The sequence below is a fragment of the Cryptomeria japonica genome, chromosome 11 (assembly GCF_030272615.1).
Source record: "Cryptomeria japonica chromosome 11, Sugi_1.0, whole genome shotgun sequence".
Lineage (NCBI taxonomy): Eukaryota > Viridiplantae > Streptophyta > Pinopsida > Cupressales > Cupressaceae > Cryptomeria > Cryptomeria japonica.
Window position 1 is genome coordinate 645,524,901 of NC_081415.1, and position 21,206 is coordinate 645,546,106.

Consider the following 21,206-nt stretch of genomic DNA (forward strand, 5'->3'; position numbering starts at 1 on the left):
CAAACATGGAAGCTAACTTCCTGTCAAACCACGCTATGGATTAGAATGTGAAAACTATAATTAACTGTGATCCCAAGGCATGGAATGTTTTTTCTTGGAATCACGAGGCAGCATGGAAATCTTCTTTGCAAGGAAGAGTTGGAGATTGCCTATCCTTCTCAACTAAATCTCAGAAAAATGAAATGATGTTTGGATTGGATGGTGAATAGATTTTAGTTTATAAATTTAACCTGTCAGGGGACTTGTCTTGTGAAGTTGGCTTGAGCAACAATGGCTAGGTCTTCATAGTTTATATCGATCCCATATTGCAAATGCGATTCCAAGCAGAGTTTGGTTGATGAGCAACTTAAGGAGATATTTGCGCTAGAAGGGGATGTAGAGGAAGATGTAGTCAAAAATATTATGCAGGAAAAGATTTTGAGTGGCTCTCATTGCCACAATGCTGAGTCGCTCAAGCGATTTTTTTACAACATAGTAAGGGCAACGGGGGACTATGGGGCTACAAAGCAAGCTATAAAGAGATTGGTGGTGTGCCAGCTATCACAGCCCTTAAGGAACTAAACCCCACTGCCTTTACGGAGCTGGTAGCAGATGCTTTCAGCATTGAGGAAATGCTTACAAACAATGACAAAATGGATACTGTAAAGGTTTTGAAGAATGGTATTAAGAGGAAAAATTTAGAAACTTATGAGCACATCATGTCTGTAAATGGGGGCATGTTCCCTTCTGAGCAGATTGAGAGATCACAGGAAGTCATAGAGGCCATGAGGACTCTGTTCTCTCTCTGTGAATGACATTTGTAATCTTTTTCTTAGTAATAGAAAGGTAGCTACCCCTAGATAGGGGTTTGCATAACATATACATATACATACTAAAAGAAGTCACAAGAAAGAATGGTATATATATCCATTCTAAAGGAGAGTCACAGGAAAGAATGCTCAAGGTGTGTTTCAAAAAGAGAGTGGGTAATGCTTTCATTCAACGTGACCAGAAGTGACAAAATAATTGAAACTCGTCAGGAGGACTCAAAAGGGGTTGGGTGCTCATGGAGCAGGAACATATTATAAAGTTGATAGCCTGACGAGAAGATATAAAAGATAAAGCAGAAATCAAGGTAAATATGATACGAAGGGCTGAGAAAGAGTAGAACAATTATAAAATGCCATGTGCTCTTTTCAAAAGTAATGGAAGACAAATGCAGCAGCATTCCAATGAACCTCACCATAGTTTACCATGCAACCTCCATTCAACTCATGCTAGAAAACTAGAAGTTTAAAAGACTCCTTCACAACACATTGCAGTTTCACAACAACTGTGTCAGACTGAGGAAAGCTATCACTGCCTTTACCACGCAACCTCCATTCAACTCATGCTAGAAAACTAGAAGTTTAAAAAGACTCCTTCACAGCACATTGCAGTTTTCACAAGAACTGTGTCAGACTGAGGTAAGATATCACTGCCAGAAGAATTGTAAACACTTAGCCAATTAAGGTTGGAGTATCCCAAAGAACCACACTGCATTTCGTAGCATGACATCATTTCGGCTCGAGATAGAGGACCTAATATTCATGATAAATTCCACAAATGATATTCAGATTTCAGAGGATCCCAATCAAATTGTAGAAAGTTAGCACTGTTAGAAGATCGTCATACAAAGCAGTTAACACTCAGTTAATCAAGCCAGGCTCATGGAACCTTTTGGTTCTGAGTGGCAACTGACCCAACATATGCCATGTCCCTGTTGCAGATCGAGCGTCGAGTGTCAAGGATGCAGCCCCACACAAATCAGGTGTCAAGAGTGAGGGTTGCAACCTGATACACAGCAATACAAAGGAATAGGAATAGCATGTAGATCAAAAGGAAGATTCCAAGGCTATGAGGCTGACCTGTGGTAGCATGTGGCATTCAAATTTTGGCCTTGGCGTCATTTGCTGTCTTGGTCGACTCATTTAATCTTTTAATGAATAGCATATAAAACTAGGAAACTTTGCAATTGCAAGGATCACAGATGTTATATTATTGTATTATTTGGGCACTTATATTCAGCAGTCTTCTGTGGATGAAAATTTATAGAAGATTGGAATTAGAGAATGAAAATCTTTTGCTTCTTTGAGGACAATTTCACTCAAGAAGTGCACTGAAACTTCAAAACATTGTAGAAAAATTCAGTGAGTCATTGTGAACGTTATTGTTATTGTGGTGTATAGTTAAAATGAATATAAAATATTAGCCCCATCTGCTGTGGATATTAATAGTGATTCAATTGAGCAAGTTTGTGTATTAATTCATTACTGATATTAGTATAATTTGATGAAAATTATGATAATGTTATTTAACAAATATTGTTATTTATATTACAAATTTGTTGTTTCCAATTAAATCCTAGAAAGAGACAATAGTAGTATCAGAGCAATATTCCTGCCAACCTGCTCGGTTATTCTGTTATATGCAGTTGAGTCAAATAGACCTAAAAAAGAGCTCTAGAAAGAGAGAGGAAAAGGTCAGAGGCAGTCACAGAATAGGAGAGAGACAGGGCTTAAAGAATCCGATTCTACAGAATAAAATCAATAAATTTGGCTACATAAGAAGATAACAAGTAATACAAGCTAGTTTGTTGAGTGCAATTAATTAATAAATCAATGTTTCTTATAAATGGGTAATTGGTTCTCAACAGTAAAATCTACCTCTGAATGAATCAAGATTTTATTAAAAACATACTAGCTTTCCAAGAACAAAAAGTCCGTAATTGACAGACGACAAGTCTACAACATTATACCATAGTTGCTCCCCATACCTAGCAAAGCAATCCAAGCATGTAATAAAACAAAACAATGTTTTGAGTATGATATTATTTCTATTCGAACAAAAAAATCAATCAAGGTTAGATCTTCACAAAACATACCGCATAAGCATATAAAGAACCATCATTATTAAATGTGCTACATGGAATTGGTTGATTGCTCCTTGCCATTGCCTACAAAGAATAGTAAATGTTAATCAGACATATATGAAATACAGAATTTAATAGTTCTAACTTCTACAGTGTCTATTGTATTGATATTATAAAGATCTAAACCAATATTCTCAAAATAGAATTTTCAAATGTTTGAGAAATATTTTTAAAGCACTAAAACAAAATATTAACAAAATCTTCTTGAATTGAAACAATAGGGTGGAAAGTTAAGACAAATGGGAAAAAAGAGTATGTTCAATACAAATGCTTACTCTAGCCAGCTCAATTAAGTGAGCTCAATCCTTTTCCATCAATGTCTAATCGATCCTTAAGTTTCTTTGCTCAATGACTTCAATGAGAAAGGGAAAACAAAATTGAGATACTATGGATGGGTATTATTAAGGTGCAGTGTACAAATTATATGCTATACCCTAATCTTATAGTGTGGTTACAAGTAGTCAACTTTTGACTACCTTGACTCCTAATTATGTTATATAATCATTACTATTTTATAAAACAAAAATATAACAAAAACTCCATGTTTCTTCTCCAAAATCACAAATAGCAATTTAATGATGTAATTTTCTGTTTGTTTTTTTAATTTTATATGAAACAGTTTTTTCAAACAAAAAAAAATTAAAAATAGCTACTAATCCCAGCCTTTAACAATGTTTTGTATTTACTTTTTTTTGGAAAGCTTTGTCAGCTTCACAATTCAATAATGTTTTGTTGTCCTCTTACAACATCCAGAGGACATATTTTACTCCAAAAATATTTCAATATTTTAAGGAACACCATTCATAGCAACTGCACTTTGACTATGAGATGCCAAATGATTTTTCACTATGTTCCATGGCGTTTCGGGGATAGCAGCGGCAGGAGATGAGTTTAAGGGATGCCATTATTTGTAGACAACAGGGGGACGACTATATAGAGAGAGAGTGTCCAATTTTAATAAGTTAAAACTAATATTGAGTAACATGACATCAGAATTACGACAGTGACAGAAGTATAGCAGTAATAAATATATCATGACAGCAGTATACAGCAATAAATATATCATTATTCAGATTCATAGCTAATGATATATAACATTTTAATACTATTTTTTTAGTATCATGAAAGAATTTTAAAACAGATATAAGTTCTTCAGATTCATAAAGAAATATTAAAACATTTTTTTTTATGTCAAGAATAAAGAAAAAAAAATACTCAATATTATAAAAATTGTCTTGCCATCAGAGACATCTCATGATTGCCAGGAAAGTCAGGGACATCTCATGATTGCCAGGACAGACAGGGACATCTCAGATGTCTCCGTCTGCGTTGAAGATGGCCAAATGTCCCCACAGCGTAAGTTTTATGGGACAGCCAAGGGATGTCCCCTACTATCCTGCCATACCGAAAACACCATTGGAGATAGAAACAAGGACAGGGATTTGAGAGCCAGCACAGATTTTTCATAAACATTGCTTCAGACTGGAATAGAAATAACTTTATTTTGCAAATTCAAATTTGTATGAACCTTTTTTGTCAAAACCAAGTTTAAGATAACAGATGACTTAACCTTTAGCTTGATTTTATTGTCTTTATCCCAGATAATGAAGGCTCCATCAGATCCTGCTGTTGCGAACGTTTGATGAATCTGCAATTATCAAGAAATGATATTGCAAAATTTATAAAGCTACCAAAAGTACCACACAATAAATCTGACGAAATAACTGCAGGAAAAATTTATTTTCCAACCTACAAATAATATATGCTCAAAACAACCCTTCTTTACTGATTCCAAAAACATACGTAGATCTAGAATGCAAAAAGATAGGAGAGAATAACACGCAAAAAGACAACAAGAAAATAACTTCATCTATATATAGTATTCAATTATAACAGCTCTTATGAAGGCTTAACTCCAAACAAAGTTACTGACAGAGATAGACTTAAAATATGCTTATCCAACTTTGGGAGTTGATTAAATTACACTCATAACCTCCAACAATAAAGGAAGATGGAAGACTATGATTGGAAAAACATGAGTCTTTTGCACACTTGAAAATAAAAAGGTATGTGACCTTTGATATGAGTACTCATAACTTGGACATAACCGTCTTTGAAATATGGTTCCTGGAGACATTCAATACTTCACACAATGCAAGAAGCTAAGGCCAATTAGTTTCTGTAACTGAACATTGAAAAATGTACCATAAGTGATCAAGGCTATGGAATGTTATTCCTCAAGCTCTGATATGGCATTCAATTTAAATAGAAATCCAAATAGTGTCAACATGTGCACAACACAGAAAGAAGATAAAACAAAGAACATGACAAAATTGAACAGATAAACCTAAATGTTCAATGTAGTTTGTAAATAAGATTGAACAGTAGTAATTACATAAATCATTGTACATTGAGATTTGAAAGTAATTGATAATAAATCCAAGTGAGGAAAAAAATATCCTGTATGAATAGATGTCTCAAGGAACTAGCCAATAGTTAATGGACAGAATGAGTTTATGTAGTATGCTGCCAGTTTCGCCTTGTCTCTTTTTCTTTTATTTTAAGTGTTTTGCAATACTTTTGAAATGACAAATAAACTGCAGATGATAAACAGATTTGTAGCGAACAAACAACTCGGAAATATAACAATATTCAGAAATAAATAAGGTGGAAAATTGCAGATTTATATTTTGAGTTGAATATACAATATTTCTCAAAACTATGAGTAATATAGATCATTAAATGACAATACATAATTATTTTTGACATACCAACAAAATGCAGCAATGAATAAGGCTGAGTTGTGCACAAAATATGCAAACTAGATGTGCCAAAAGTGGACGCCACCCTCCAAAGTCTCCACAAAAACATATGTAGATGTTAGCCAAGGTATTGCAGGTCCAAAACACCTCTCAACAGCAACTTCAGACTCCTCAAACCCTAACCACCCAACCAACAAAGTGTACAACCCTTCATATATGACTACCATATGAGAGAGTACAGCCAGCCAAAAAGAACATGAACAACAATTGAACTCCTCAATAACTCCTTCAATCTGCCCTCCTAATCAAATATGCAATGAAACTCCAGCAATAACTAAATTTTTGAATCACTAATCAGCTCAACTATGTTTCTTGAGTGAAAATACTAAGAATCCTCCAGATCGTGTCTCTATACAACATGGAGAATGTTGCCTCCAAGTGATTTCGTCCTCACAAACTGCAAGAAGAACAATCTCCTCCAAGAACAAGTAGCAATATCAAAATATCAAACTCAACATACCAAATGAGCTCTCAATGCCTCATTTTATAAGCCATTTAGGAACTTTCTAGAAATTCCCTTTGAAACCACTTTATTAATTTATTAAGCCTTTAAAGTCCAACAAGTGATTTAATTTACTTTTTAAATATTTTTGGCACTTAAATTCGCTTTTAAACGTCTCAACATTTCAAAATTTATGTCCTCTTTTCAATGAGCAAAAACACTAAGTTGTCTGATAAATTATTGTAATTAAAATGGCAACTTTAATGAAACTAATTAAATATAGCTCAACAAATACAGTCAATTAGCGACAATGGTTGAAATGTATCAAAATTAAAATCTTACTATGTAGGAGTTATCATGATGATGAAATATGATAAATGGACCTAATTGAGTGACTTACTAACATAGTTACAAGACTCGGACTTGGCTTGGACTCAGCAAGCTGATTTTTGACTCAGACTCAGACTCAACGCCTAGACTCAGCAAACACTTGGCCAAGACTCAGCAAATTGAAAAACCCAAGAAATTCAAAGATTTTTAACGATTTTAAACTTCTTTCATGCATTTTTTAATAAATAAACCTCAAAGACACAATAAACTCATCAAATAGAAGCTACTTTGAACATACACAAGTTTACATTCATCACATAAGTATAAATACAAAATTAGGCTTGAGCTGAAGGCAATAAGCTAAACTAAATAAAAAATTATAAAATACAAATCATGCCAACTGTCAAATGCCTACAAAATTCATCGAATATGAAATCCATGTCATCAAAAGTTCAAAAACATATATCAACATAAAAGCTAGAGCCTAGAAGTCTAAGGCTCAGAGGAGCCAATATCGGTGATCACTCGACCTCACAACCGTCCTATGTGTGCGCCTAAGATAGGTCCTAGAACGTTTTGCAGCCATGATCTTTGCCCATGTCACAGGCTCAACCTCAGTGACATCAATATCCTCATCTGCATCATCCTCGGGCTCGGGGTTCTCTAATGGGTCTCCTCGTGCTCTAGCCTCCTCTGCCATCGCTACTTCCTCCGCCTCTCGATCCACCTGATCAACCCAATCCAAGTCTCCATCGTTGAAGACAAGATCATCAACCTCAATGTCCCACTCTGCATATGGATCAACCTCCTCTAAAGTGATAGGAGATGTGTCAGTGCCCAAGGTTTGTCTATGATGGAGGCGAAGGTTGTGATGAACATACACAAGATCATTCAACCTTTGCACCGCCAACCTATTGCGCTTTTTGGAGTGAATATGCTCGAACATGCTCCAATTGTGCTCACATTCTAAAGCACTAAATTGCTGGCTCAAGATACAAACTGAAATATTTTTGTAGATTTGGCACTTTATTACCAAACATCTCCCACCATGCATCTAAAACGAAAAATAATAAAAATCATTTCTATTCTATAACTTTGAGTTTACGATAATGGTAATAGAATCATAGATAGAAAAAATTATGATTTAAATTTTAAACAATGCCTTGATTAGATTTTCACTTGGCATCATTTGTGTCCATTTTTGCTTGCATATGTCTCATGAGAAGAAGTCTCCTTGTGCATTCCTAAACATCTCTATCTCACGAACTATGTGTGCTCCAACTGATGAATCAAGTGACATTCGCTATACTTCGTAGAGCTCACTCCACACCTCGTAACTTGGACATGAGATTCATCAAGCCTAGTTCTAGCCACTTCACTTCTTCTGTGGTGTTGGTGAAGAAGGATGGCAACTATGCACATGTGCATTGACTACCGTGCACTAAATAAGAAAACTATTAAGAATAGGTATCCGATTCTACACATAGATGAGTTACTAGATGAGGTCCATGGGGCAGTGTATTTTTCAAAGATTGATCTTCGATCAGGATACCATCAGATCCGTATTCGTGAGGAGGGCATGCATAAGAACACATTCAAATGCCACTATGCACACTATGAGTTTTTAGTGATGCCATTCGGTCTCACTAACACACCTGCTATGCTTAAGTCATGCATGAATCATGTGTTCAATAAGCAACTGCATAATTATGTGCTTGTATTATTCGATGACATTTTGATATAGAGTAGAACCTAGCAGGAGCATACGAGGCATTTGGATGAGGTTCTTGGTATTATGGAGGATCAGTCTTTGTTTGCCAAGCTGTCCAAATGTGAATTTGGACTTACAGAGATATTATACTTGGGACATGTGATTTGTGCAGATGGAGTGAAGGTTCACGAGGGGAAGACACAGGCAATGCTAGATTGGCCACCACCTAGGAATGTTTCAGAGTTGCGTGGTTTCCTAGGATTATATCCATATGATAGGAGGTTTGTGAAGGGGTATTCACAGCTAGAAACCCCTTTGACAGATCTTACATGGAAGGGTGCTTTTAGCTAGACAGATGAGGCACAGAGTGTATTTGACAGGCTCAAACAGGTTATGAGCACATTTCCTGTCCTAGCTCTTCCAGACTTCACTCAACCCTTTGTTCTAGATTGTGATGCATCCAAGAGGTGGCATAGGAGCAATATTTATGTAGAACCGCCATCCCATTGCATATGAGAGAAGGAAATAGAGGGGCAATGAGAGACTGTACTCCACCTACGATAAGGAGATGCTCGCCATCATGCATGCCTTGGCGAAGTTTCGACAGTACTTGGTGGGAAGTTTGTGGTGAGAACTGATCACAATAGTTTGAAATACCTCTTGGAACAAAAAGAACTTAATGAGCACCAACAAAAAGTGTTAGCAAGATTTAGGCATATGATTTTGACATTGCGTTTGTCAAGGGGAAGAAAAATGTTGTTGCCAATGCACTTTCCAGGAGGCCTTCAGTTGCTGCCCTTTGTTCCATGAGTGAGATTTCAGCTGATTGGAAGTCTCAACTTTTAGTTGAGTATTCCAAAAATCAGTTCACATGTGAAGTTATGGACAGATCCAGAATGACAAGTATGTTGTGATTGATAATGTGATTTACTACAAGGATAGAATCTATTAAGTTCCTAGATCGAAGTTGAAGGAAAAGATTCTACGTACCATTCATGATACACCACTAGCAGGACATCCTAGGTACTTCAAGACATACAGGCAGGTTCGCGAGAGATTCTCATGGATGGGTCTCGAGGATGCTGTCCTACGCGATGTTCGCAAGTGTGTGACTTGTCAGCAGAACAAGTCAGAGCATACTTTCCCAGCTGGACTTTTGCAGCCATTGCCTATTCCAGAACAAAAGTGGAAAGGTATATCGATGGATTTCATTCCGAGAGTTCAAGGGAAGGACTACATATATGTGGTTGTTGATATATTTATGAAGTATGCACACTTCTTTCCTATTGCAGCCGATTTCATAGCCTCACAGGTGACAGAGTTATTCTTTCATGAGGTATTCCGTCTCCATGGTCTTCCCAAGACCATTGTCAGTGATCAGGATAGTAGATTCATGAATATATTTTGGCAGGAGCTATTCCGACTTACAAGTACAGAGTTGACCCCCAGTTGTAGTTACCGTCCTCAAACTAATGGGCAAACATAGATTGTCAACAAGTGGGTCGAGGGATATTTGCGTAACTATGTTTCGGGTCAGCACAGAGCATGGGTGCATTGTTTAGACTTGGGCGAGTGTTGTTATAATACTACGTATCATATGTCTATTGGCATGAATCCCTTCCAAGCTTTATACAGTTATGATGCTTTGTCATTTGTGGATTTGGTGCTAGGTGATAGCAGAGCACCTAGAGCTCGAGAGTGGCTTCAGGGCAGTCAGGATATCCTTAAGGCACTTAAGGATAACATTCAACATGCATAGAATCAACAGAAGCTTTATGCTGATCGACGCAGGATTGAGAGGACCTTTGAGGTTGGTGATATGGTTTTCATGCTTCTACAACCCTACAGGCAGAGTACACTCAAGAGGAGTGGGGTTGAAAAGGTCAAGCCTACATTTTATGGACCATACAGAGTTCTTTGAAGGGTTGGAGAGGTTGCTTACAAGCTTGAGTTACCTTCAGAGAGCAAGATACATATTGTTTTTCACGTGTCTTGTTTGAAGAAGGCTTTGGGGCAGCATGTTACTTCATCACCAGATTTGCTTCCATTAGATGAAGAAGGCCAATTGATACTGATTCCTACATAGATTTTTGATACAAGGGAGAGGAGGCCAAGGAGCAAAGTTATCAGTGAGTATTTGGTACAATGGAAGGACTTGCCATTGGAGGATTCCACTCTAAGTGAGGAAGGTGAAACCTGTTTGCCCTCTCGGGTGAATAACTTAAAACATACAGATAAAATACGTAATGCAGAATAATAATGCCATAGATCTAAAATATAAGAGATGTTATTCCATTCATAATTGTAATTCCCAAGTTACATTCGAAAGTATATAAAGATACCGAGGGGGTGCAAGCGCCAATCGTCGCATCGCAACTGCCACCCCTCGGTTGCCAACTAACCAAGACAATTACAACTTAATTAACTAGTTTTATGTTTGTGTACAATATTGCCACCAACATCATCCCCCCCAAAAGAAAAGTCGTCTCCAGGCGACTTACAACAAAATGGAGAATACATGGGGACTACAAAACCCAAAATCAAAAAACTAAGGGGGTGCAGAGGACGTCCCTGATGAAGAAGGCGCCGATGGTGGTGTAGCAGTGGATGCCAAGCGCCCACGGAACTCATACACTTGCTCCGTCCTCCTCTTTAGATCCTGTTCCGCCACCATCTGCCACTCCATGGCAGTCTTTACCATATAGGCTGCCTCCAACACCTCCTTATCCTTCTTGTCCACACTCTCCAGTGTACTAACCAATCGAGTCTCCAACAGCTCTCTGGATGTCCTTTCCTCTTCCAACTGTATCAGCAAGGCAGACTTCTCCGCTACTAAAGAGTCCATTGCTGTCTAAGTTTGTGCCACGGTAGCCTCTAGCTCCCGAAACTTGGTAGTCAGCTCCTCCCGAGCAATCACTGCTACTACGCGCAAAGCCTCAACTGTCGTTGTCATCTGTTGTGTCCTCCGAAGCTCAAGATAACCTTCACGGAAGGCTTGCTCCACCTCTCGCAACAACGACTGCATCTGGGTCTCGCCAACCCCCTCAGTGAGGCTCCAAGCCTCCAGCATCGCCTGATTCTCTGTCTCAGGCCACCCGGCACACTCGAAACACCTTTCAAACTCCTCTCTGCATCCACTGCGAGCTAAGGTCAACAGCCCCTCAATCTGCTCAACCATGGCGGCATCCGCCTGGAGTGTGGCAGATGACACAAGCCGTTGTGCTCTCAAAGTCATCTTGCCAATGAACTGCTCCAACTCTCCTGTACCCTGTTGTACTCCCAAAGGCACCCCCTCCTCTCTGTACGGACTGGTTACTACAACCGCAGGGGGTGACACAACCCTCTGAAGAGCCCTACTGCTCGGAGGACTCCCTTCCTCTAGATTAATTATATCCAAGGAACGTATGGTCCTGCCTGGAGATAGAGCGGCCCCTCCCGCGGGTGCCACAGGTGTAAGCTGGTAACGGCTCAACCAAGCACTGAGGTCATCATGAAGAGCGCTTGCTTTCGTCATTGCCTCCTGCATATAGCCTGGAAAACCTGGCACATCCTGTCCTGGCACATTCGGCACATCATGTACCATGGAAGCCTCCAGTACATCGTGCACCATGGAAGCCTCTGCACTTGCCAAGGTCTCCACCCGTGGTGGTGTCATCGCTATCGTCACCCGAGGCTGCCCAAAGCTAGGAACTGGCACCGCGGTGACTACACTCACTGTCCCAAATGATCGTGGCACCGCCAACTGACATGTCTCCGATAAGCGTGCTGGTGTAAAGTGGACCTGGACCTGCGATGCTAAGACAGACCCTTCTGTACCTGCCGATTCCACTACCTCCTCTTCAGGCAACTGGTTGCCTCTTCTTCCTGCCAACCAGAAGCTTCCTCCGCTCACCTGGGAGGTGTCTACTGATTCCTCCCTACCACTATCTACATCCTCCTCTGCCTCGGACTCTTCTATGTCAGACTCCATGTCAGACATGGCGGCCTTCTTTCTTTTTGTGCCCAAACGTGCCTCGACGCCATGTGCCAAGACGTCCAAGTGCGACCAATAGTATATGGGCGGCTGGTCTGGTGCAACACGCCCTTGCGGCTCCAATGGTTGTGAGCCTGGAGTGATCTGTGTGCGAACTGCATCCAGAAATAACCCAATGGCATGATGGGGCATGTAAAAATTTTTGTACTGCAGGGTCATGAACTCGTCCATTCTATCTGCCAGTAGTGACGCCCAATCATATACAACCCCATTGTGCAGCCCATTCATCAACACTATCTGTGCGATAGCTATGTTAGACATGTGGTTGGCACCTGTGAGGCGACGCTTCACCATGGACAACAGACATCGCCATACTCCCTTGGCAAAAAATGTTTTCTTTACCCCCTGACTCTTGCCTGCACTTTTGAGGCTATCTTTTTCTCCCTGGGTGAGGTTATCGTGCAACATCAACTGCAGTAATGTGGCACGATTTTCTGCAGATATTTTCTGTGAAGTGTCTATTTTTTTCCCTTTCACCCCCGGTATGCCAAACACCCTGGTGAACTCGCCTGTCGTGAATGAAATGGTTATCCGCTGGTGTTGATAATCAAATACAAACTAGTGGCGGTGTCTGTCATAGCTACCAATCATGGCACGCAAAACCACCTCAAAGTCCTTTATACAGAAAACTGGCATCTAGACGGCCCAGTGTACCTGTGCTTGGCGAAGGCTTTTCTTTATCAGATCATCATGAGGTGTCTTCGCCCACCAGTTCCTACAGTCCATTCCATTCAGACCTTCGAACACAATATTATCTGCTGTTACCTCATCCTTGTCCTTTGTCGCCAAGGGTTTTGGACCATGCTTCTTGCTTTTCTGACTGCTGCTCATCCCGAGGCTGCCTGCAATTGTTTAATCTGCTTTTATAGCTATAAAACTAGTCTGCCACTTTCTGCCACTTCCAACTGCCTACTGCCACTTTTTTGCTTCCAGCTGCCAGCGTTCCCTTTGCTCCTGTACGGTGTATGGCGGGTGGGTGTACTTGGCGTGCAGGTGTGCGGGTGCAATCTCCTTCCTCCAGGATATTTTTCTTCTTACCGTGGCTGGGTCTGCGTTGTAATTTTTCCTTTTAGCGCTGCGTAGTAATTTTTCCCTTGTCGCTGCGTTGTAATTTTCCCTTTTGGCGCTGTGGTGGTTGTGCAATTGTTGCATGTTTGTGCCTTGCGGCGGTGTCTTTATGCGGTATCCATTGCACGGTGGTCCCACCGTTGGTGTTGCCACCGTCGGTGGTCACACCGTGGCTTCTTCCTTTTTTTCTTTTTTTTTTAAATTTCGACCGTACGGTCAACTGTCGTACAGGCCCCTACGACCATACGGTTTTTTTATTTTTTTATTTTTTTATTTTTTAATTTTTAATTTTTTATATTTTTATTATTTCTTCTAGAGGGTCTGCGATCGGTCGCCTGTTCATGGTACTGTTTTAATTTCGACCCATTGACGACGTCTGGTATCTCCTTCCCATCGAGTGTCCACAACTTAATCGCCCCGTTGGTATTGACCTCGTGTACCTTGAAGGGCCCTAGCCATCGCACTTTAAATTTTCCTGGTTTGATTTCGTTCCTTCCATTGAATTTCAACACTAAATGCCTTGGAGTAAACTTCAATCACCTAAGATGCTTGTCGTGCCAGACCTTCCGTCTTTGCTGGGCTGCCTCTGTGGCCCATTGTGCCATCATTCTTTTTTCATCCAGCTTGTTTAAGGCATACAATCTTTCCCTCAGGCTCTCCATATCCCCGAGTCTGTTCTCTACTGCAATGAATTCCGCTGGCACCACAGCTTCCTGCCCGTACATGAGTTGGAACGGAGTTTGACCCATGGTCACCTTGTACGTCGTTCTGTAGGCCCATAGTACAAAGGGTAACTTCTCTTCCCAATCTTCCTTCTCTACTCCGCAAGACTTGTAAATTACGGATACCAATTTGTTCGTGGCCTCGGCCTGCCCATTGGCACGTGGGTAGTACGGGCTCAATAATGAGTAAAAAATCTTAAACTCTGAGGTCAACAACCGTATGACATGGTTCACGAAGTGGCCCCCTCGGTCACTGGTCAACTGAATAGGTATACCATATCACGTAATGATTTGTTCATAGATAAATTTAGCCGTTCTTACTGCGGAGTTATCCGGGAGAGCCCTCGCCTCCACCCACTTAGTCAAGTATTCTGTCGCAACCACAATGTAACGGCACCATCGTGTGCTGCTAGCCTTAAGAGGCCCTACAAAGTCGAGTCCCCATCGTTCGAAGAGTTCCTGTGTGTGCGACAGGTTGAGGGGCATGAAGTCCCGCTTCAAAGGTTTGCTCGCCTGTTGGCAAGTGTCGCACCCCACGACCCACTCCCTGGCGTCGTGATGTACGGTTGGCCACCACAGTCCTGCCAAAAGCACCTTGCGGGGCTGTAGTGTCTGGGCCCATATGTCCACCTGCGGGTCCTTCGTGTCCCTCCCTTAATACACTCAGGACTTCTTCCTCCATGACACAGCGCCTTAATACCTGGTCTGGCCCCATTTTGTAGAGTAAACTGTTGATGAGCGAAAAAGTCCTGCTCCTTAATACGAGCTTTCTCCATTCCCCTGGGGGCATACCCTCCGGAAATCGGGACATCAACAGGTACTCTCCAATCTTCTTGTACCACAAAGGAAGTACGACTATTTGGAACAAGTGCGCATCCCGAAAATCATCATTTACTCCCTCTGGAGGTTCCCCTGACTTGATCTGGGATAGCTGATCGGCTATGACATGGCTTCGCCTCGATCTTACCACAATTGTAAATGTGAACTCCTATAGTAGCAATAGCCAACGACTTATCCTCCCCTGGATAATCGGCTTGTTTACCAAGTACATGAGTGCCTGGTGGTCTACGTAAAATGTGAATGGTGTAGCCAGTAGGTAATGACGGAATTTCTGTACGGCATAGACCATGCCGAGGGCTTCGCATTCTGTGGTACTGTAGTTCTTTTCAGCCTTCAAGAGCAACCTGCTCACAAAATAAACGGGGTGGTCCAACCCATGTCCTACATGGGCTAATGTAGCCCCGATGGCATAATTTGAGGCATCCACGTGAACGTGGAATTCCTTATCCCAATTCAGGTATGCCAATATGGGTGCTCCCATCAACCTCGTCTTCAGCTCTTCAAAGGCCTTGCTCTGTGGCTCTGTCCAGATGTATGGTTCCCCCTTTTGTGTCAACCTATCCAACGTGTGGGACACCTCAGCGAAGTTCTTGATGAACCTCTTGTAGTACCCCACATGACCAAGGACTTTATCCCAGTGACATCCGTAGGAGGTTCCATTTTTACTATTACCCGAATCTTGTTCAGGTCCACTTTCAATCCTTCTTTACACACAATGTGTCCAAGCAATCTTACCTGTGGTACCATGAATCTACATTTCTTCAGATTGAGGGCCAACCATGCCCTTCGACATCTGTCTAGGCACTCCCCAAGAGTTTTTAGGTGGATGTCCTGTCCGCTATAAATAGACCAATCGTCCAGGAAGGCTTTGAAGTTCCCCACCGACATCTTGTCGAAGATGTGCAAGATGATGCGCTGAAAGGTGGCAGGTGCATTGCATAGACCGAAGGGCATTCAGTTGTATGCATACACACCGTCCACCATGAAGGTTGTTTTCAACTTATCTTCCTCCACGATGGATATCTGGTTGTACCCAGAGAACCCATCCATGAAAGAATAGATTTCATATCCAGCTACTTCCTCCAAGATGCTGTCGGTGAAGGGTATGGGAAACGGGTCTTTAATAGTGACAGCGTTCAGACACTGGAAGTCTACACAGATCCGAATCTGATTGGCCTCTTTCTTGAGGGAAATCACAATGGGAGACACCCATTTGCTTGTCTGTACTTTGAAGATTATGCCCGCTTCCAACATCCGCTCAATTTCGTCGTTCACCCGTGCAACATAATTCTTGTTCATATGGTAAGGCCGCTTCCTTACCGGTTGGGCTCCCGATACCAATGTTATGCGGTGTACACATAACTTTGGGGGCACGCACTTCAAGTCCCTTGTACATCCATGCAAAGACATCCTTGTATTCAAGGAAAATTTTGAAGGTTGCAGCCTTCAGCACTGGATTCCAGTCATCTCCGACAAGGATGATCTTGGGGTGACTCATCCCCCCAAGATTTGTCTCCTTTAAATTGGCTTCCTGATATTTAATGGGCTCCCCCTTCAAAAATTGGTGTGCCGATGTCTCATTCACCTAAGCCTCCCCTTCCTTGTACTCTCCATATTCTCGAGGAAATATATCTGGTTCTTCCTCGATGGTCAATACATTGCATGAGGGTGTAAATAATTCATAATCTCCCATTTGCCAGTGGAAGAGGCCATTCAAGGAGTCCCCGTCGTCCTCTGAGCATGCCTCCAATTCTAACACCCCTTCGTCACTAGGCTCCATGCGGTGTCCGTCTCCACCCTCCCCCAACTGGTCTCCCTCAAATTCCGAGTCGGAGGAGGATGCTAACTCCTCACTCACCATCTGCGTACGGAGATCGATCACGTACTTCCTCCCCACGTTTTCCAAGGAAAGTATTCCGCTTCCAATTATGGTTCGCTTTTGCTGCAATGAGCCACCCCCACCCGAGAATGGCATCATACCCTTTCTGCTTCAGGGGAATTACTACAAAATCCAGCATGAATGGCTGCGTGCCAATCATCACCTGCTGGCCCATGAGGGTACCAAGGGGTTTAATCCCATGTCGATCTGCCCCTAGTAGGTTGAACGTGGGGGACCACAATGTAGGCTTTCCCAGTTGTTTCCATGTGGCTTCTGGGAGCACATTTACTTCTGACCCTTCGTCCACAATAGTGTCTGTCAAGGTAGTCCCCAGGATGCCCATTTCTACCACCGTCGGTTGGCGTCCGCTGTTGACTACCAACAACATGGGGTCGACCGTGGGGCTTACGACCCCCTCATTTTCACTTGTGGGGGTACAGAGTTTAAGATAGTTGTTTTTTACTACGGCATGGTCTCAAGGAGGTCTTGAATCCTCATGGGTACCTCCATCTGCAATATTTGCTGTAAGATTCTCTCTTCTCCCCTCCTCCGTGGCGAACTTACGGCCTCGTGGCTGTTCTGCCCTTGTGCAGCCATTTCCTTTGTGATCTCGTCTCTTGCTTCCCGCACTCTCTCCGTCTCCGTGTGGGGATCTGGGTATGCCACCTTTTTGGCCTGTGCCCTTGTGATTGCCAACACTTCTGCCTTCGTGGGTTCTATGTTTAGAAGGTTTACACCAGGCTTTGGGCAATTTGCGTCCTCATGGTCACCTAGCCCACACCATCAGCAGAGGTGCTGAGGGGTGGCTTCCTTTGTGCAATCGCAGGCGAAGTGTCCCACTGATTGCAGGCCCTACACTGAATCATTGGCCAGCCCTTGGCGTCATACTGGATACGGTTTCTGTTGTTGTTATTGTTGTTATTTCTTCTACCGCTACGTCTGTTATCTCGGTAACCTCTAGATGATGTCGTTGTGTTAGTTTGTTGGGCCGTACCCGCTGGTGCGGATGTTGTGGCCTGCTCAGTGAACAACACCTGGTTCATTTGCATACTTCAAGTCTTCATGTTGTATGGGCACTCCTTGGTGGAGTGTCCCATCACTTGGCAAATCTTGCAAAAGGCCTTCTTCGGGCAAGTACCCTTCGTATGTCCCTCCTCTTTGCACTCAGTGCACCATATGTCCCCTTCGGTTCGACCAATGCTTCTCATTGTTTTAAATTCCCTCCTCATTCGCTCCATGTCTTTCTGGAGCGCTTGCACCTTTTTGCCGGCCTTGCCATCATTGCTATCCCCTCGGAAGACTCATCATCCTTGGACGAGCTATCCTCCTTCTTTTTTTTCTTAGATGTCTTGGTCTCGCTCTCGAGATCCATCGCTCTATTGTATGCATCTTCGTACGAGGTCGGTGGAACAATTTTCATCTTCTTTCGGAGGGAGTGTTTCAGGCCCTCCACAAACCATCTCTTTTTCAACCCATCTGCTGGTTGACTCTCCATTTTCCCCAACAGTTCCTTCAGCTGCCGACTATAGGATCGGACAGTCTCGTTCTTGTTCTGCTTTGTGCCATAGATTTCGGCAACTATTTCATTGTCGTCTCTCAAGAGGTGGAACTCTATCCCAAACTCCTTCTTCAAGTCGGGCCATGTGCCGACTTTGGCCTTATCCATATCTAAGTACCAGTCTATGGCCACTCCCCTTAAGGTTGCTGGAAATTGTGTTACCCATTCGTCTTGGTCGGTAACACCGTTCGCTGACCATATGGTTTCACACGTGCGGCAATGGCGGACGGGATCTTCCTTCCCATCACCATTGAACTTCGACAGTTTCTATTTACTTGCCATTGATGGGGGTCATCTCCCCAGAGGTGGCTGTGGCTGTGTTTGAGCCCCTGTGCCACTCCCTCTGGCACCAATGGTGTGTCCTGCGTGGGTGACTGGGGGTACGGTGTTTTGCTTGCCATGTGTCGCACCTACAGCCGTATGGTTGTCCTCCCCTTCGTTCTCACCCATGCCCACTCTTGGCTCCCTTTAGTGATCCTCACTTCCTAGCGTAAGGGATAAGTTTCTAAACTGATCTCGAGTCTCTTCGACTAGATTCCTCCGTAACCCTGTTTCCTCCAGAAACTCTTCATGGCTTCTCACCCTACGGTGTTTTGGCGACGCGTAGAAATTTCCCTCGGCTTTTGCACCCTCCATGACACCTCCTTGGTTCCCTTCGGGAAACCCCTCAGCAGGTCATCCTTTGGCAAGTTGCCTCAGCCTCCATCTACATTCTACTCGTTGTTCTAGAATCAAGGCCCTCTACACGGCCTCTCACTCGTTCGTTTTTACTTTCTTATTTCTATTTTTGTTTAATAGGTTGGGCATTAATTGTCGTACATTTCCATAAATAACAACACATAAAACCATAACACTCCTTTATTAATTCATTTCATCAGATACAACTTGTGTCAATATTATGACACCTTTATTTGAATATAGAATGTTCCTTTATCCCTATGGGATTCAGGGTTCAATTCCTTCCTGGCCTCGTGCCATCCCGCTCCGCTTCCTGACAGCTGCTTTCTTCGTACTGTTGGAGGATTTGTTGGCATCGCTATTCCCAGGCAATCTCCTCCAGGCGAGCTTGTTGTGCCAGCGATGCCTGTGCAAGCAACCGGGGGAGGTGGTTCATCAACCGATTTACTATCGGGCTAACTTCCAGTGCTGTATGTAAAAGTATAAGCAATTTTCAATTTGAAAACAAGTTATATATGAAATACAATATAGAGTATTTATTTCTTTTATTCACAATGTAATATGTCTGATTATTATTTCCAGCAGATGGAGAGAGAACATTAATTGATTTCGATATGCTTCTCCATGCAAATGAATCGGGTTATATAAGATAATGGGGGAAGACCAAGAGTTGCCTTGGTCAGTTATGTCCTTTGGACATAACCGATCAAGATAACCCTTGATCGCATCCTATCATTACCCAACCGACATGATGTTAATTTACCCGATATAAATCAATGCCTTTACGTGATTCATATTAACCGATTGTTATCGGTGTTAATGCATAACCCGATAATATGTATCGATAACTAAGGCATCCTTAACCGATTCCCAATCGGTGGCAGTTAAACAAGCCCGATATATTAATTGGTGCATTACTAATCACATCCGATAATATATCGGTGGCATCTTTATTAAGTGCGAATAGATAGTTATGAAGGAGTTTGATAGATCATGATATATCAATATATATTAATATACATATGAAGTAATTATTATTACTTCATATATATATTCATACATATTCATACATCTCCAAGATCGAACATATATATATATATATATATAGCCTCTGTGGCCTCTCGTCGAACGTAGGTCTCGATGGCCACCTGGAGTAGGATTGAAAATTCCCTCGTCGCAGTGTCTTCTCCATTGTAGAGCTCTGTTTGCACGTCGTCGGCCTCTGGGTTTATCTCACCAATGGGTAGGCCCATCGTGTCCGTGCGCCATCCGCTTCTTTTGTTCCCGAGTATGTCTAGGCAATGGCGCCAAATGTTTGCCCTCTTGGGTGAATAACTTAAAACATACAGATAAAATACGTAATGTAGAATATTATACGTAATGTTTGCCCCTTCAATCGATCAATGAAGCAGAAAGATTCAAGAACCTGGTCCAGCGTACATGTAGTTGGATGGATAGATCTTATACAGTGGCCATAGAGTTTGTTACAAGGATGTCGAAGATCATTCATCAAGCTATCCAAGTTCTTGAGATTATTCACAGATTGATGGCAACAGTAGCAGCATTTGCCCATACCAAGGACGTTGTCATCCCTGTCTTGAAAGTAATAAGACACACATCCAGAAGAATTTTAGCGCAGGAGAGGATCTTAGAAGGTGATTCTCACAGTTTGTTTCAGTGGTCAACCTTACTTCATATAAAGAGTGTTCTCTTCGAGGACATCAGTGTTAGATGTGGTCAAGTTGAGGACATGATCAATCCGATCCAGGACAGAGTATTTGAGGTACTTCGTACCATTCTTAGCAGAAGGATCGAGGTCGAGACAGATGTGGATATACAAGAATTTGAGGATAGAATCAAGATCATCTTTCGCAAGGACGCAGATGTTACAGATGAACAGTATGATCAGATGTATGCCACCATGCTCCTGATTGATAGAACGAAGGAACTTGAACCTACTTGGGACGCAGCTCTTCTAGATGCATTCGATCAGGTCATCCACTTAGAAGAGAGTATCAAGAATCTTCCCGAGATTCCAATCACAGAAATCGAAGGAATCGTGACAAGATTCATTGCATATGCTAAGAAAGAGAATTGGAAAGGGAATAAGATTCTAGATGAAAGGTTGTTACAGATGGCATGACATCTTATTTCTCATTGGTTGATACCTCCT

The 21,206-nt window shown here is 42.1% G+C and overlaps 1 long non-coding RNA gene across 1 annotated transcript in view; it reads right to left on the reverse strand.

The window, feature by feature from the left end:
• Positions 1 to 2,706: 2,706 nt before the first annotated feature.
• The window catches only part of LOC131039947 (uncharacterized), a 68,218-nt gene continuing 49,718 nt past the window's right edge, over positions 2,707 to 21,206 (reverse strand). The window contains exons 5-6 of the long non-coding RNA XR_009359468.1: positions 4,521 to 4,598; positions 2,707 to 2,974 (exon numbers count right to left, since the gene is read on the reverse strand). This is a non-coding gene — a long non-coding RNA (uncharacterized LOC131039947). The remainder of the gene's footprint in view (positions 2,975 to 4,520; positions 4,599 to 21,206) is intronic.